The sequence below is a fragment of the Perissodus microlepis genome, chromosome 9, assembly GCF_051167445.1.
Source record: "Perissodus microlepis isolate ML-2025 ecotype Zambia chromosome 9, ASM5116744v1, whole genome shotgun sequence".
Classification (NCBI taxonomy): domain Eukaryota; kingdom Metazoa; phylum Chordata; class Actinopteri; order Cichliformes; family Cichlidae; genus Perissodus; species Perissodus microlepis.
In genome coordinates, this window is record NC_140469.1 from 2,506,173 (window position 1) to 2,524,544 (window position 18,372).

An 18,372-nucleotide genomic window follows, 5' to 3' on the forward strand; every position below is an offset into this window, starting at 1 on the left:
AGGGAAAGGCATTACTTCACCATGGCACTGACCTTTCTCTACATTTCACCCAAGTGAGTTATATATATGTTGACTTTTCTGTGACGTACAGAGAAAAAAAAGAAAAGAAAACTCACTAGAAGCCTCCCTTTGGCAGAGATAAAAACTAGGTTTTGGCAATGTCTGTAAGACACAGTATTATCATTGTCTGGCAAGGAGGAAAATTGTGTCTGTCAGCATGCTCAGTTATAATGAGCCTCTTCGACACACAGAAATGCATATTTGCCATCAGAATTAAAGCAAACACACAGACTAGTTCATTAAGCGAGACAAAAGGGAGGCTGTGCAAGCGATACAGCAGAAATTTGTTATCTAAACTAAACAAAACACAGTAAAACAATAGATTGGGGAAATTAGCAAAGTCAGTGACTGAAGCAGTAGCGATAGATTGGACATGTGAGAAAGGTGAGGGGAAAATGGGAATTTAGAATGGTACCAAATGTGAAAAAGAACAGGTTGTAGTGACTACACGCTGAGAAGATAAGAGAAAGTGAACCAATTAACAAACTTTTATAGCCGGGAGCATTCATATATAATGTCCATTTATATGGTTGCTCTCCTTGACCTGAGAGACACAATTTTTGCTGTCAAGCCTGCCAGCCTGCCTTACCACTTTGCATACTGAAATCCAAACCCAATTTGACATTACAATGCATGCAGAATATAGATAACAATGCATTTAAGTTTATACACTAATACATCAGATGTTAGTGTTCAGATTCAGAAGGAAACCCTTTAATGATTTATCCCTTTATGACCCCTGGAACTCATTGGAGATCATAATTCAAAAAATTAATATAACTTTGTATTAAATAAGACATTTACCAAGCTAGCCATTGTGACCATAAACTCAACAGAAGTAAGCAAGAAGTCAGTGGTCATTTTCTCGTAGAGTTCTTTCAGAAGGCGCTGACCAAAGACTGCAGGTTTGGAACAGATACATCTACATTGGTTACATTTTTCAAACATGCCAGCTCTTGCCACGCTTATATGCGTGTACCCACGCTGCTGTCATTCCTGGTATAAATGCTGGTGAGTCTCAGTTACACGCAAAGCTACTGGTGTGTCTCATCAGTATGTGATACATCAGGATACATAATGAGGTAACTTATCAAAATAAAACATGTACGGCTACAGTTGTGAGGGCCAATATTTTAAACTATGCTATGATCTTTTCCTAATGCAACAGGAGGCTTTTAGTACCTAAGCCTAACCAGCAAAAGACAGCAAAGTGAAAAATTAGTTACAAAGAAACAAATCAGCCAGGTGGCAAAAAACACACATGTCATGAAGGCATCCTGTGGCTGAGAGTTCAGGACTTTTACAACAAAAATAAGCAGCTGGAACTTTGCATAAAGGGTTCCCTTTAAGTCATTTTGTGTAGTATGACAGCATGTTTTTAAACTATGCACTTTTGAAGGGAAATGACAAATTGACAGAAAATGCGAAATGTTCCCAAAGTAGGGTGCTCTTTGTTCCGTTTGCATGATATCTTATAGAAGGGATGCATTTGACTGAAGCAAATGAAACAGGTGCTCTCATAGTCATCTTGTTTGCATGCCAGGAAATAAGCACATTTCTTTTTTGAAAAAGTTATTCTTGCACTTTGGCACTTTAGAGTCATGGTATATCAAGAAAGTAAATCATCGTCATCAGCTTATTGTACATGTCACTGACTTGCAGTATTATTTGCATCATCAGTATGCACGCCCCCTGTTTCATATTCTGCCATTAGGTGTTGTGTTGCAAATGCATAACAGTGTATTTCAAGGTCTCACTCCATAATTTATGACCCCCACCCTCCAGCACTGACTCAGCAGGTGTCTCAATATGTTGAATGTATAACTTGGCCTACTGTGAATAAACACAGGGAAATGAACTGTGTGCCTTTCACTGTTTTCATTTCATTTGTTTCACACTGTTCTCAGGCACACCATTATCAAACAGCCTTCACCCTCTTTGAATACATCTGACAAACCAACATACCTTCAGATGGGACACAAGGAGATGGTATTTCACAATGTGTATGTGTGGAGAAAATGTGTGCATTGAACTTTGAGAAAAATGCAAGATAAGTGCTTTTAAACAAGTAGTGTGTTACCAAGTCATTGTCAGTTGGATTGTTTTGATACACTGTTCCAAAAAATAGTAATGTCAAAGTATCTTACTGTATATTTTACAGTTTTGTACTGTCTTTCTAGAATATCGTTAAATTTACATAAGAAGACTGTGATTTTACATGTCAAAGGTAAAATAACATAACATCACTGTAAATATAGTAAAACACAATTTACTTTTTTATTAAATATATTTTTTTTGTACATATGCATATTCAGATTGTAAAAATACATTCAGTAATGTATCATAATTTCACAAATATTTGTCTGTTATGTGAGAGAATGATCTGTTAAATTCAAATGTAATACTATGGAAAAATATATAAAATGATCGAAAATTAATGAGAATAATCAATAATTAAAGGAGTATTTGAATTATAATTTTGCTGAAAATTTCATGTCATCTAGGTCTGATTCAATAATTCAGAGGTAACGAGTGAAAATATAATTAATAGGAATAAAAACTAAAAAAAAACATAAAACATTGCACGGCCACGCTGTGCTAATTATATATTTTTAAAAAGAAATGTAGAGGTAGGAATTGCAATTAATATAAATCTCAAAGTATTCACAACATTCCTGAACAGAAATAGGCCTCTGCACCTGGGGGGAGGGTGTGGCCATGAAAACAATGTGACATGCCATTGGATGTTGGGACACATAATAACATGACGCTAAGCATCGGCCAATGAATGTGAACTAACAACCACAAGGTCGCGGGTATGGCTGCACTGTAGGAAAACATCCTAATATAAAAGAATTTTACTGCATTTTACAGTTTTGTTCTGTTCTTCTAGAATATCATTAAAGTTACGTAGATAGACTGTGATTTCACATTTCAAATGTAAATTAACGTTAAATCACTGTAATGTAATAAAACATAATTTTCATGATTATTAAATGTATCTGTCTGTACATATGCATATTTAGATTGTTAAAATACATTCACAAATGTATCATGGTTTCACAAATAGCTGTCCGTTATTTGAAAGATCGAACTGTTGAATTCAAATGTAATGCTATGGAAAAGTATATAACATGATTCCTATAAGCTTGTGTTACATCACATAAGTATTATTATCATTGCTATTTAGAGCGATCGTGGCTCAAGAGTTGGCAGTTTGCCTTGTGGTCAGAAGGTTGCCGGTTCGAGCCCCGGCTCGGACACTCTCGGTATTGTGTCTGTGGTCAAGACTCTTCACCTACTGGTGATGGCCAGAGGGGCCGATGGTGTGATATGGCAGCCACGCCTCTGTCAGTCTGTCCCAGCGCATGCAATCCATTATTATTTAAACCAACAACTACATTTACGTATTATGATTCATATTGCCACATTCCTTACACACATGACCTTGTTTATAGGTAATTTTATTGTTTGATCACGTTAAAATGTTCCTAATTTAATGTCTAAACGCACTTGGAAAAGGCAGAATCCCATGTAAAATTAGCGCAACAAACTCTATTTTCATTACTGAAAATAACTGTATTTTCATGAGAAAGTTATTTTCTGTTATTTTACGGTAGTATTTTGGCGCCCCAGCTGCCGGAATATTACCGTTTTTTTAAGATGTTTTTTTTAACAGTGTAGATATGGTATTCGTGACTCAGAGTTTCCATATTTTAGGATTTTAACAAATACTGCCAGTTTATTAGCCAACTGTCCTTCTTATGTTTTCCCTACTGGCAGGCTCACTAGCCAGATTGCTATCGTGGCAGTCTTGTCACATCATTAGACAGACACCAACTCTGTCATCTTGGACGGCAGTAGTAGTCCAAGTTCTGTTCTTCAGCTTAAGGCTACTCTAACCAGGACCTAAAACAGGTGGAGAGTTAACATATGCAAGTAAATGCAAGTGCTGTAAAAACATAGTGAAAAAGGTAGGTAAAGAAGAAATTCTACAACTTGTGTTTTCTTCCCTTGAAAAATGTTACAGATGTTGTGAAAAGGAGTTTCTGTTTAAAAAGTGCTTAATTATTTAATTATTTATTTGTAACCTTTCCTGTAGGTTACAAATAAATAATTTCAGCTTCAGCAAGCAGAATCATGATCTGAATGTCCTGTTGTGTCCCAGCACATTTGCTTTGCCAAGAGGAGCTCTATAAACTCTCTATAGGTTCCCCTTGGTTGACAATTTCTTTTTATGTTATTGTATTATTGTTTCATCATTCACATTAATATATGTATTGTGTAACAGTGCCAGAGCTGATAGGCAAGAGCTGTGTGTTTGTCATGAAACATACTGTTAAATATCCCAATTCTTTGATCTTTGGGCTGAAGGAAGAACAACACTCGGTGTATAAACACTCAATCAACAATCTCTTTATTCCATACAATTCTCATTATTCCATACAACACTTTGAGCATTAACGTCTAGATGGGAGATGGAGGGTGTACGCCAGATCTCGAAGTGTCTGACCGTTCCCCGCATTCTTATAGCGTCAGCCCCCCTCCAAAGTCATAAAACATAAACATCCACATTCTTCCTCTCTCAGTGAGCCTGAGTTATGACCTTGGCTTCCTGTGCAGTATGTTCTGTTCTTTTCTAATCAGACAAATAAGGTGATGACTCTCTGAAAACAGTATTTCTTATAAATCAGCAGTATAATGCATCATAAAACAATGTAATTCATTCACAATCAATCAGCAGTCTAATGTAATACAAATCAGTCTAATAAATGTAATAGTTATCACCTTCTTCTAAGTCAGGAGAATAATGCAACCTAAAACTACATAATGATTTCACAATCTTTAATTAGAGGTATAACGTGGCATGAGACAGTATAATAATCTCACAATACTTCATAATGATTCTGAGAAGCTACAACATTATCCCCCATGAGCCAGAGGCAGACAGAAAAAGGCCCAGGAGACCTGAGTTGTCTGCAGGCCTCCAAGAGTGCTGAACACCCAAGGCCACATGTCCCAACAACAACCATGTGTCCACCACAGCAGAAGGACGAGGGATCCCTCAGATGGAGCCCCCTCAGCCAATGGGTTAGAGTCAATGGGCAGTCAACTCCATCAAGGCCATCCAAGCATGAGGCAAAGACAGGACTACAGTTCCCCAAGCACTCGAGAACCGCCAGACACCTGCCCGACACCTGGCAGAGACTGTTTACCAGTATGTTAACCTTTTTACTTGTTTGTGCTTATTTTACCTTGCTTACATGCTCTCATACCTCTAATTAGTACCTGGGAATTTCCCAGTACTCTGCACCAGTCCCAACTGCAACTTTAGGCCTATCTATGGTTATTCCACCTGATATTGTCTTTCAAGAAACAGGGTCAAATCTAACCGAAGATGTGATTCCTGCTAATGAATCACTGTATCGATGCAGAATGCCCACTGATGTAGGATGCCCCCTTGTTTTTACTAGCTACTTTATGTTAAGGTGAACCAAAAAGACTGACACCACAGTGTTCTTCTAGCTAATTGAGAATGCTGCGTGCAACATGCATTTGGGACAAAATATGGAAGTATGAGAATGCTATTATCTTTATATGCCATTCATTTGAAATGTATTTGCAGACATGGTTTACAAGGCCTAGAGTAAGTGCGCGAGTGCAGGCTCGACCCTGCCAGTCGGGTTGCAGCATTACAAAAAGGCTCAAACAATTAAAGTAAGAAGCTTGATGATGAGTTTCATAGACTTGTTAAATTTGCCTGCATAAATGGAGCAGAGTAAATACAAAGGAGGTGGCGCCGTTACATTAGATGAGTGAGCACTGATTTAAAGTGAAGCATTTCATCAACACTGAACATTTTTTGAACGACATTGAAATAGTTCACATCTTAAATTCTCTGAGACAAGACAAAGTAAAAAACAACAACTTTCCTTTCAGGCAGTCTGTGCATGATCTCCATTCTGAAATTAGGCTGTTTTTCTTCCTAGAAGAATAAAAACAAGTGCTTTAAATCACAAATGATGCCTAATGACTTGGAGATCATTAAATTTTGATCTTTATAGCTGTATTATTTAATGCAAGGAGCATGCTCACCTTCAGTACATCACGCGCCTTTGATGTCTTGCCTTTCTTGTATCCCGAGGGAAGAAAGATGTTTGTTTGTTATTTTTATAAGAATGCACGGCAGTAAAAATTAATTGTATCATAATCCTGGCAGCTTTGACCACTTAAGAACGCGTTAGAGGGACATTGCACTTGGATGGGACTCACAAAATCTGTTAATGCATTGTTTTGTTTTCCAACTACTAGATTGATTGCCAGGAAAGAGGGGAAATATTGCATGACCTGTCTCCACTATTTAACTTGAAAAGCAAGCGATGTGCGATGATAACAGATGAAATTAATACTATGTTGTACATAAATTGATTCATGGCTGCTACTGTTAATCATTAGAATAAAAGGAGACCGCTGTAGGCATTAACTAAGAGGTGCAGTGAAATGCTAGTAATGAAACTGAAATAAGTTATTTCTGCAGTTGGCCTTGTTGCATATGTGCTGGTAAGAGTTTACCTTTGTAGAATTTAGGGAGGAGAGTATTCAAATGAATAACTCAACCTATCTTATAAATGTTGGCAGTTGGCAATTTACTGCAAACTGTGCAATGATTTTACACTGACAAAAAGCATGTTTCAGTGGGACATGGCTCAGTCACAGTGTGACTGTGCCTGGCTTCAGGACTTTTCGGGCAGACAAGGAGATGAATCTGAGCAGCAAGAAGAAATATGGAGGGGTTGCCCTAGTTGGAAGTGAAAAGTTGTGTTATTCTGGACATGTTGTGCAACGTTAGAATGTGTCCATATTACTTTCCAAGGGAAGTTGTCATTGGTGTTGCTGTTATAATCCAGTTTGGATCAAAACACTCTTTGGATTCCTCCATCAGCAGACACAGAGAAAACCTCCTGGACATGCAGCTGAACACTCAGCTCTGCTGCCACAAAGACCAATACAGGACATCTTTACCACCTCATTTAGGTTTTCATTCATTGACTCATGTTTTTAAATATTTCTGGCTGACCTGACACAGTCATTTTCCAGCTATTGGGATAAATAGAGAACTTCTTCTTTTTCTGAACACATTTGCACCTAATATAGTACAAAAGTTGACCCTGCGAGTATTCATTCACTTGAAATCGTACTGAAAGATGAGTTTGTTGTGAGTGCAGTATTAAGGGTTTGAGTCCATCTTGTTGGATGGATAATAGTTACTTGATGAAGATGCACACAAGACAAACTCAAATGTTAAAATATATGTATTAATGGGAATCTTATTATATTAATGTATACAAGTATGTACAGTATACAGTATAAAGTGATATCACCAAATATAATTTAATTTCTATAATTAGATATTTTCATTTTAATAATTTTTTGTAATGCTCTAAATGTGTACTTTTGTTCAGTATTCAACCAACTGCATAAACCAATAAGTATGAGTTTGGGAGTAAAGTGTGCTCCAGGTATACACAACACAATATGCATGAACTAAATAAATAAAAGCACAAAGGGAGCTTTTGATTGACTGGTCCAATGTTGTAGTTTCAGTATTACTTTGGGGAGTATGGCAAGTCCAAGCAAGACGAAACCACATTCATGAAAACTGCCAGTAGCGGTTTTTGATACGGGCAACACGGGCGGTTGCCCGGGGCGGCATCACGGGCATCGGCAAAAAAAGTAAAAATAAAAATAAAAATTGCTCATATGTCATGCCAGCGCATACTGGGAATGGTACAGGCACCGATCGGTTTTCTATCGCCCATTTGCTGGGAGTAAGGGCGCCCTCCGTTTGCGAGGTGCGCCTGCGGCTTGCGGTACAGGGAGGAGAGGGCGGGGCGGCGGTGGATTCTCTGACCGGATGGAGCAGCATCTAATAACCAACTTGCAAAATAAAGCAAAATAAAAACAAACCAACAAACACGAAAACACCAGACATCATGATACAGACTTATCATTTGCACCGATGTTTTTTTGAAATTCTATACACGAAAAGTGAGTGCGAGAGCCCTCAGTGCGCCCGCTCGCTGCTGAAGTCAAAGTAAACTTTATTGTCATCTCCGCTACATACAGTCCAGTATATAGAGAGACGAGACGAAGAGGCTCCAGTTACAGCAGTGCAAGTAAACAAACAATATTCATAAGAAGAGTAAGAAAATAAATATACACTTAAGGGATAGGGGTAAAGGGATCAATAACAATTTAAAATTTATAATTTACAGTTTGATGATTTAAAGTCTCACACACAACCTGTCGACAGGGGAGTATAATGTTGTAAATCCAAGCCCATTATGTATTCATGGTTTGAATCCTGGGTTGTGCGAAATCCCAGAAATAAACCGGGAGAGGGAGTGTTCGCCCAGGGCGCCAAACAGGCTAGGACCGCCACTGAAAACTGCTTTGTGGGCTATTTTAAATGCATGAAATAAAATTAATGGTAATGAATACACATATGATGCAAATTACTGCAGAGTTTGCAAATGTAGCATTACATCATTTACAAGGATACAAAGGCCATGTGGCCAATAAATAATCCACATTAAAATAACACAGCCGCCTCACTGGTATAAAAAGTCAAAATGTGCACAGTAGCAGATATGCTCTGGACAAAAGTACTGTACTTCCTGCACAGTACATGGGAGCAGTTTGGATATTGAAACCAGTGCTTGAAGCTCCTGTCACACAGTGTTTCTGCTGTCAATACCAGAGGAGGTTTGGAACTGCAGTTATTTGGAGTTACTGAGTCAGCAGAGTGTTGATGACTTACGGCCTTACTCTGTAAAGACAAAAAAACCCAAAAACTGTCAGGCCATCTGCGGTGATTTATATTTAGTAGCATGGCTCTGTTCTCGGACCTTCCTACTTTTCAATGCACAAGCCAGAGGCAGGGAGTGCAAGAGACCCCAGCCCACTAGTGACATCAGATATGCCATAGATTATGTCAGCATGAAGAAAAGAGTTACAGGCTACAAAATGGCTTGTAAAAGCTCAGGAACTGTGAACAGGCTAACGTAGCATAATCATCAAATAATGTGCCCCTATGAGTTTTTGGAACTGCATGTGTAGATGGGGATATGCTGAAACTTTGTGGGATACTATCCTTAAATATTTAAAGAATTTTGTTTGGAAAAAAGTTGATATTACACATTGTAGCATTGTTTGTCATTCGACTACTCGTTTGTCTTTCCCTCAGGACAGAACAAATACAACCACATTGTCTTTGTAATTGCTAAGTGAGCATTTAACACAGATTATTTGCAACAGGGTTCTTGTTGTGAGCCTTACTGTTTTTCTTTTTCATGTGCCTCTTAAATTTCCTTCTCATGTTATTTGCATTCAATTATTCTTTGTCCTTGTTTCAAGAAGGTGTTTGGTCTGAAGCCAGCCGGGGACCTTGTGTCTGCATGGGTTCTCTGTGGGTACTCTGGCATCCTGACAAAATTGGATATTTTAGTTCAGAATGATTGATTATGTTACTATATCATGCACACAAATACATACATGTATGAATTTATCACATTTTTGTATAAAATGGCGAATGTTGTTGCCCCTTTAAATAAACCATAGCTAGTGCAGAAGTTTAATCACAGGCGAGCAAAAGAACAACGTATTTTAAGTGAAAGGTCACCCAGAACGTGCTTTAAGTTCTGTGTTAAGAAATTCTATTTTTCATAGACTTTGCCGCTTCAGTGGTGGCACTTCATTTCTCAGAATCAGCACTGTGCATGCAGAGATAGAGACTACATTCTAGCCCGTGTTTCCATTATGAAAACAGACTGTGAGCTGGAAGTAGAACAGGACAAGAGGGAAAACTCTCGGACCAACACTGCCAGGTTCCAGCTAGCTGATTTATCCCTTCTCCTGAAGGGAGAAATCAAACGGGACTGGAGTGTGTTTGTGTCAGTAGGAGGCAGGGACAGAGAGTGTGTATGAACGTGAATGTCATCAAGACATGGTTGATGATGCTGCCTGTATCACAGGCTCCCAGACTGGGATCCTGGATTTTCTGAATTTGTTTGGGTGTTTACAAGTGTATGTGGAGTGTGTGGTAGGTGTAACCACAGCTTTTACAAAATAATCCGGTCCTCAGACTCCAAACCTTTCAGGCTCCTTATTTTCTCTCTCCCCCATAGTTTTTCCTCTCTCCTTGCCATCCATTTTGCAGGCATTCCTGCTCTAAGGCTGCACACCTGCAGCTGCTCCCCATTTTCGTTTATTTCCACTTTCCAAACGTCTCAAATACTAATTTAGTTGTACATTGCATTTACTGTAGCGTTGTGCTTTTTACAACCGTTTTAAAAGAGGGTTGAAACAGGCACTGTTCAAATCACCTCTTGCACTTTTGTGAGTAAGTACATGCAAAATGTCCAACCTTTTCAGCTAATTACCATTACCATTGCCTGAGGTGGAACTCCTCACCCTGGTAATTATCGAAATAGAGAGAAGCTTTTTGCACATGGGCATGGTTTGCCTTCTGACACTTTTAAAATTTGTGAAAGGAGCTATTTAAAAATCATCTAGTTAAGCATGTAGTTAAGCCTAACCTGCAACAGCAATTCAACATCAAAATGCATAATAATATCAGCGTTCAAATGCTTTATTTATACTTATAGTGCATCATAATGTAAGGAACCAGGCTTGGTATGGCTCAGTTTTGACAGAAAGACTAGTTCATTCATATCTTTTTTAATTTTCCACAATCTTTCACCATTTTTTTCTCCCCTACTCTGTTGTTGCAACTCTAAAGTTTGTCCTCAGTCACATAAAGTGACCCAAGTGGCAATGACCTGTGAGTATTAAATCAATTGCTAGAGGCTGCTTAGTGGCTGCTTGGGGAGCACCAGGGAAAATGTGCATCCCCTGACCAGTTAGTGAACTGGTTGCTGGCTGATGCTAGGTGAGACTGGTCACAAAGACGTATATGATGCTGCACTAAAGAGGAAGGGTTTCAGTGCACCACCTTCATTTCAGCTGATTTCTCCCAGCAAGCACTTGGCAACCATTCACAGCACACACATTTTCCCCCAGCGACCAGATTTGTCACCAACCGGTCTCTAGGCTAGATGCCCGACATCATAGACCAGTGATGTCTATGATGTGAAATCCAGTGTCTGTTTCTGTTTTTTCCAGTAAAATCAAAGAAGGCGCTCTTTATATCTCACCCACTAACAGGTGTTGTGAAGATAATCAGTGTGACTGACTTCACCTGTCAGTGGTCATAATGTTAGGCCTGTTCAGTGTGTATTTATATCAGCAGGCTCCTGATAGCGTCACCTTCCAGCAATGTTTGGCTTCAATGGTCCCTCAGCTTGCAACTCTTAGGTTTTGCCTTACAACTCTCCTCCAACAGAACTAATAATTCTATTAGTTGTATTACTTAATTTATTGTCTGTTTGTCTATTTGACAGTGGTTGTTATACCCTGTTATTGTAACCGTGCCTTCCCCAAATGGAAACCTTTAGTCTGCTTACTGTAATTGCACTCTTTTCTGTCTCTGCGGGATTTCTCCTCATGTGTGGATAGTTTTGATCTGCAAGATTTTTATTGATTTTCCAACTCCCTCCGAGGGACATGTTCTTGATCTTATCTGTTGCTCTGGTGTTCTTCTTCAGAACTGTGTAGAATCTGACCTTTCAATATGTGACCATAAGCTGCTATCTTTTAATGTCACTTTAATATCATCTGCATCAAACTATTTTTGCTCTGTTGCATATTGCGACATTAAGAACAGTGATATATCTGCCTTCTTCAGTGGAGTTGACAGTCTGCCTAGAAGAGACCATTTATCTACTCCTGATGAACTGTCTCAGTACAACAATGGACTACAGAGTTTTCTGCACTTGCTCTTTGGAAAGCTTGGACTGTCTCTTTTATTCACTCTGCTCCCTGGTTCACCCACAATTACGCTAAGTTAAAGGTAAAGTCTGCCGCTTGAAACGCCTCTGCACAAAGACTTGGTCTTGCTGATCCTGAGGACATATTTCAAGAAGTCATGTGCCGCTTCAAGCAGGTTCTGTTTGCAACTAAATCTGAATATTATGCAACACTAATCAGGTGCGGTGAAGGAAAAATACTACAGCTCTTTTGTCTACTGCAAACAACAGCCTTAGATCATGTGACAGTTTTCCATTGCACTGAGCAGTGTAACACTTTTCTGGCACTTTAAGATTATTATTCATCCTCAGCTGGCTCAACTCCACATATAGCACAATGTATGATTCCCCTCTTTTTTCATTTTTAGTTTGACTGCTGACTGCTGATGAAATTTTGATTTGCTTAGAAATCTAAACTTTCTACTGCACCTGTCACCTTGATAAAATCATACTATTGTAAATAGTTTTTGTATAGCTACATTTTCATTTCACACTTCATTGCTGAGTTTGTCATTCTATAGCTTATCTCTTTCTTTTTGTGTGCTTTTAAGCGGTTGCCAGGCCATGTGGCATTTTTTTATGTTATTGAGGATGTTTATGCTAGAGTCTCTCTATCCATGGTTTTAATTAATATAATTGACCACTCAGTGAATATGTGGCCACTGTCCACGATGTTTAGAGTGACGATGTATTTGTCTATGATTTGTGATATTTTTGTATTTGTGTCAAACTTGCAAGTTTCTGATCGTCACACAAATTTTAATATTAGACAAATATAACCCATGTAAGCACCGTATGCAGTGTTTAAATGATGACTTCATTTATTAACTGAAAAAAGTTCTCTGAACCTATTTGGTCCTTTGTGAAAAAATAACTTCCCCCTAAATCTAACAACTGGTTTTGCCAACCTGGCCAGTAAGAACTGCAATCAGGTGAATGTGATAACTGGCAATAAATCTTTCACGTCCCTGTGGAGGAATCTTGGCCCGTTCTTCCTTGCAGAATTGTTTAAATTCTAAATTGTGGCTTTTTAAGCACGAAGGTCATGCCAAATTATCTCAAGTTGTTTTACATCTGGACTTAGACTAGGCCATCCCGAAACCTTCATTTTTTTCAGAGGTGGACTTGCTGGTTTGATTCACTGTCCTGCTGCACAAGTGCTCTTGAGCTTTGGAGCAAGAACAGATGGATGGACGTTCTAAGTCAAGAATCTCTGGTAGAGAGCAGAATTCAAGGTATCATCCAATATGGCAAGTGGTCCATATCCACATCAAACCTCCATCACCATGTTTGACTGTCACGTTTGATACATGAGACAGAACAGAAATCAGACCATCCAAAAATTCCAACTTTTTATCTTGTCATATCAAAAAATATTTTCCTAATAGTTTCGGGGATCATTAATATTTTTTTTTTGGTAAATGTGAGATGAGCCTTTTTTTCCATGGATGCTAATTTTATCTAGTCATTTTCTTATTGTTGAACTATGAACACTGTTAATTTAGTGTTTTTCATTTTAAAAGTCTTAAAGTGTAGATACATTCAAATTGTAATTTAAAAAATTAGGATATATATACGTACTCAAGTCTGCTTTGGTTGAAACAAAGGCCTGCATTCTGTTTTTATTCTTCAGTGGTTTCCAATATTATAAGCTGCTCTTCCCTTATATAGTCAGCGTCTATGCTGCCAGTAATCTTCTCAGTTTGTGAATGGTCATATGCTGCCGGGTAGATGGGAAAGTGTTCAGGATAGGTGATAAGGAGAAGACAACACTGGTGTCTAGAACATTTTTCATACTGCAGGGGCCTCATTTAAAGACAACCTGAGCAGCAGCTGTCAAGATAAAGTTTAATTCTCAGAGTGTGCTGGACAGAGATCAGCTGACTGCTAAAGCTACACAAAATCCAAGTTTTCAGGACACTGCATATAATAAGTTTACACAAGACAATGTGAAAAAGACAAAAAAATCAGCAATATTTTCGTCTGCATCAGCAGCTTTAGCTTAAAAATACTGACAACTGAATCCATACTAGGTGGAACTATTTTTAACACAGTGCTAACATCAACCATAAGGGGCAAATTAGTGTCAGTTGCTAATGATAGCATGAAGATATAGTGCTGGACCAGTGTGTGTGTGTCTGTGTGTGTGTTCTCATATAGTGGGGGGCCAGTGACAGACATTAATCAATAACACATTAATAGTAGAGCATTGTGCAGCACCTGTGCACACCATTCATCACTGTGACTTCTCTTTTCTCCCGTGTGTAGTCTTATCTCCCCCGCAGACTGGCTGAGGAGACTGAAAACCTTCAAAGAAAAATGCGTGCGACTGTGTAAGGGTGTGTGAGGCGAGAGTGTGTGTTCGAGTGAGGTGCGCCTGCAGCGACAGAAGAAGCCGACAAGCAGGTAGATAGAGCTAATTCCTCTGAGGGTTTGAATTGATGCTGACTGCAGGAAATGAAATGTGTGTGAAACTCATACTCTGCTGAGGAGCTAGCTTGTGGCCGTCAGGCAGACAGGTGCACGCGGACAGCCACACACACACACAGCCACACACACACTGAGGTGATATAACCTAGCTGCCTTGCTAAAGTGCACACACATACACAGACCTCACACAGAACTCACACATAAAGATATCTTCAAACTTGTGCTCCTGTTCTTCCCATCTCACTAAGGGCACAGTGAGATGAAACATTCTCTCAAAAAGCTTTCATCAAGGGTGTGTGTGTGTGTGTGTGTGTGTGGACTCTATTAAAAACCCCAAAAGGTCCTTCCTGACACACTGTTAGTGGAGTGTGTTTGTGATCTCTGGAGAATCCTCCGTTTCCCAGTCAGCTCTGGTTGGAAGGGCCGCACTCACACCTCTACTGTTGATACCCCCTTTTTTTACTTGCACTTTCATTCCATGGAAGTTAAAGGAAACCATGTTAATGTGAATGTGATGGGTGAATTCAACCATGCTGGTGACCTACAGTATGTATTGCAAGTACAGCATGTGTAGTATCATTAACTTCTCAACATCCACTAAATGATTGCTTGTAGGGTTGGGGTTGGTTTTTGTTTAAGACACATGCAAGAAGAAAAAGAAGACATTATGATTGTGACACTAAGCCTTTGACAGCCAGCTGCAAATTCGTGTTCTTTTACTGAGAATAGTGAGAAATGACAGGCAGAGATGAATATGAAGCTAGAGTGACAGCTTCATATTCATAAAATATAATCGTCTGACATTTAATCTTGTTGTCAGTTGACAAATGTATGTAAAATTGCTGTTGTGGTTACACAGCTTTTCAAACAGGAGCTCTGATGCATGAACACACACCGTCCAATCATTCTCCTCCACTCATCCTTTTCAGGGTCACGGGGGCAGAGCCTATCCCAGCTATCATGATTGCACCTTAGACAGGTTGTTAATCTGACACAGGGACAACTTAGAGACAGACAACCACTGACAATTTAGAAGCAATAATTAACCTAACGTAACTAACTGCATGTCTTTGGACTGTGGGAGGACTCAGGGAAGACATGCAAACTCCACACAGACAGGCTCAGATGGTGGAGTTGAATTCAGGGCCTTGTAGCTGTGAGGTACCAGTGGACCACCACAGTGCCTCACGTGGCATACATCTGGTCATTTTTGGTAAAACTCAGGCCATGCATGCCAGTGAATCACAATACCTTCACTGCGTTTTGCAGCTGATGTTGAATCCTATCTTCAGTAAGTTTCACAGTTATATTTTGGTCCTTATAAAAAAGACTGAGGCACATAAACCCTTTTTACTACACAGCTAAAATAACAAACCTTACCACATGTATATGAACCTAATCCAATACTGTATATTGATCAGAGCTGCCTCTGTGACAGTTGATCAACGTTTAATTTTAAATATTTAAGGAGCTACATTTTTTTAAAGCCCAGTAAGAGGCAGTAAAGAATGATTTTATAATGTCTTACAGTGATGCAATTATGTTTGCCATTCAGGAGTTACAGGGATTATGGATGGGATTGCAGTTTTAAATAAACATTGGGTACAGATGAGTTTGTAGCAGACTTCAGGGCTGGAAGCTGGACTTGAGCTACAGTGACTGCAGTAACTCACCTGAAAGCGAGCATTGTCATTTAAATTGGCTGGCTTACTAGAAGAGAGTTTGATTGATGGCTTGTATGTGTGGCAGCCCCTGGTGATATTCTAGAGGCAATGACATCTATAAGTACACCTATATGTGAAGCGGCCCAAGGAACAAAGACGGGAGCAAGATCATCACAAAAAGTCTTCAAACTAAGATGATAGTAAATACTAAAAAAATGTAGCAAGGTTAAGGTTAAAATACTTAAATAAATACTTAATTAACTGGAGATAAAGTATTGGAATTTCAGGAGCGGGACCACATCTCCAAACACGCTCTACAAGCTGTTCCTTCTCGTTTATGTGCCCAACGCTCCTTCCCCTTTTCAATTCTTTAACTTCTTGACTTCAGTTTAGTGCATGGGCATCTGCCAGGGACGGGAGCCGCCGGCAGTCCCCTTCGAGGCCTTCCCCAAACCGCAGCTCAATTCATGTCCAAGCATTCACCTTTATCTACTATGCTGTCAAACCTCAAATGAGGACGTGGGCCCAGCGAGTGAATCTATGAAATAAAATGCTTGTGGGAAGGATAAAGGTACTATACAATAAAACATGCTAATAAAAAAGTGCGGAAAACAAGCAGAGTACCACAAACTGTAGTTTTTGCAGTGTAGCCTCAGCACAGCAGCTCTCTGTAAACACGACTTCCTGGTCCAGTATTCCAGTGACTTTAACCAAAAAAGAGACTGGGTAGCCTTAAAACATTGTGCTAATGGCCGATCAAGCTGCTACGAATCATCAAAGCAACAGTAGAGTTCCTGCTGTGATGAGGCTCTAGCCTCTGCCCAGTAACCCCAGTCAGGTGTACAAACTGGTGGGTTTTTTTGTTGTTGTTTTCTCAACCAGTAGTGTCCTCTGGGCTTTTTAGCAGCAGGCATGGCAGCGTAGCTCCTGACCTGAAGTCTTCTATCCGGGGTCCTGTGCAGGCCTTAAAAACAGTTCCTACCTTCTGCTCCGCTGTCTGGTCACTGATTGGCTCCGCAGGGTCTTTACCTCATTACACATTCAGGTTAATCAGTCCAGCAGAGAGTACAGTGGGAGAACAACAAAGCAGTTACACGCCGTTATTAAAAAAGCAAAACAAAACGCTACAAGCAATAAATAAACATGTGAAACGAACACAGAACAAGCCGTGTGACATCTGCTCACTCTGGGTATTTCATTGGTTAGGTGCAACCAGTGTGCAAGACTGTGTTAAAACGGCTAATGACAGGTGGTAGCTGAAAAGGCACGAGAGGAGAGCGATGAGGTCAATAAATGGAACAGAGGCTCCTGGATGTGCTCCACTGACAACGTCCTAAACTGTCAGTGGAAAATGCCTTCGTTCTCTTTCTTGCTGAGTTAGATGAGAAGACAAATAACACTAAGTGATGTATAAAGCCAGAGTGAGATTTCATTAGGTTAGCTGAGCATGATGACGGTGATCCGGAAAAACAGCCAGTTCTCTCTAGAGGGATCAGACACCAACTATCAGCTCTTCCAAAGCAAACTAAATAACACATTGCTGAGGCTGTAACCAAACATTTGACTTTTTTTTTTTGCTTTTTTCTCATAACTTGATATTTATTTTGAAATTATGGCCTTTTAATACAAAAACATAAACCTTTTTTTCCCTTCCTTCCCCTAAGCAGGAGTATGTCACAGCTTGATGGCTCCTCATGTTCTGTGTGTCAGAAAAAGCAAGCCAGTCCATAACTGACAAATAGCGACGTAAGACAGCGGCCTGTGAAATGACCTGTGGGTTCATAAGCGCCCCAGGAGGTCTGAGTAAACTCGATTTCACATGTGAGAGGGGGGTAAACAGCGTTCATGTACCTCACAGCTTACACTTGACCCCAGGTTTTTACACAGCATCAGTACTCATGTTAAATTAACTGGGAAACACACTGACCGAAATGAGAAATGAAACAGCAATATGAAAACATTTGTGTTTTTTTTTTTTCACATTTCCAGTTGAATGAAAAATGAACAGAGATGTCAAAGTTTAAGGCCGGACAGATTCGCTCTTGAATTCTGATAGAACCAACAAAAGAACATAGTGTACTTTTAGTGACATCATGACACAGCCTTCACTAAAAATACTAATATTCAGAAAAATGATTCAAACACAGCTGCTTGCAGCACACTGACACTAGGATCAGTAATAACTGTTACTGCTAGCCACATGTCAGAGGAGGGAAGATACAGACCAGGCAGTAGATCTTCCTGCAGGTGAACTACGTTTTGCAAATTTGCAGTATAATATTTATTTTCGT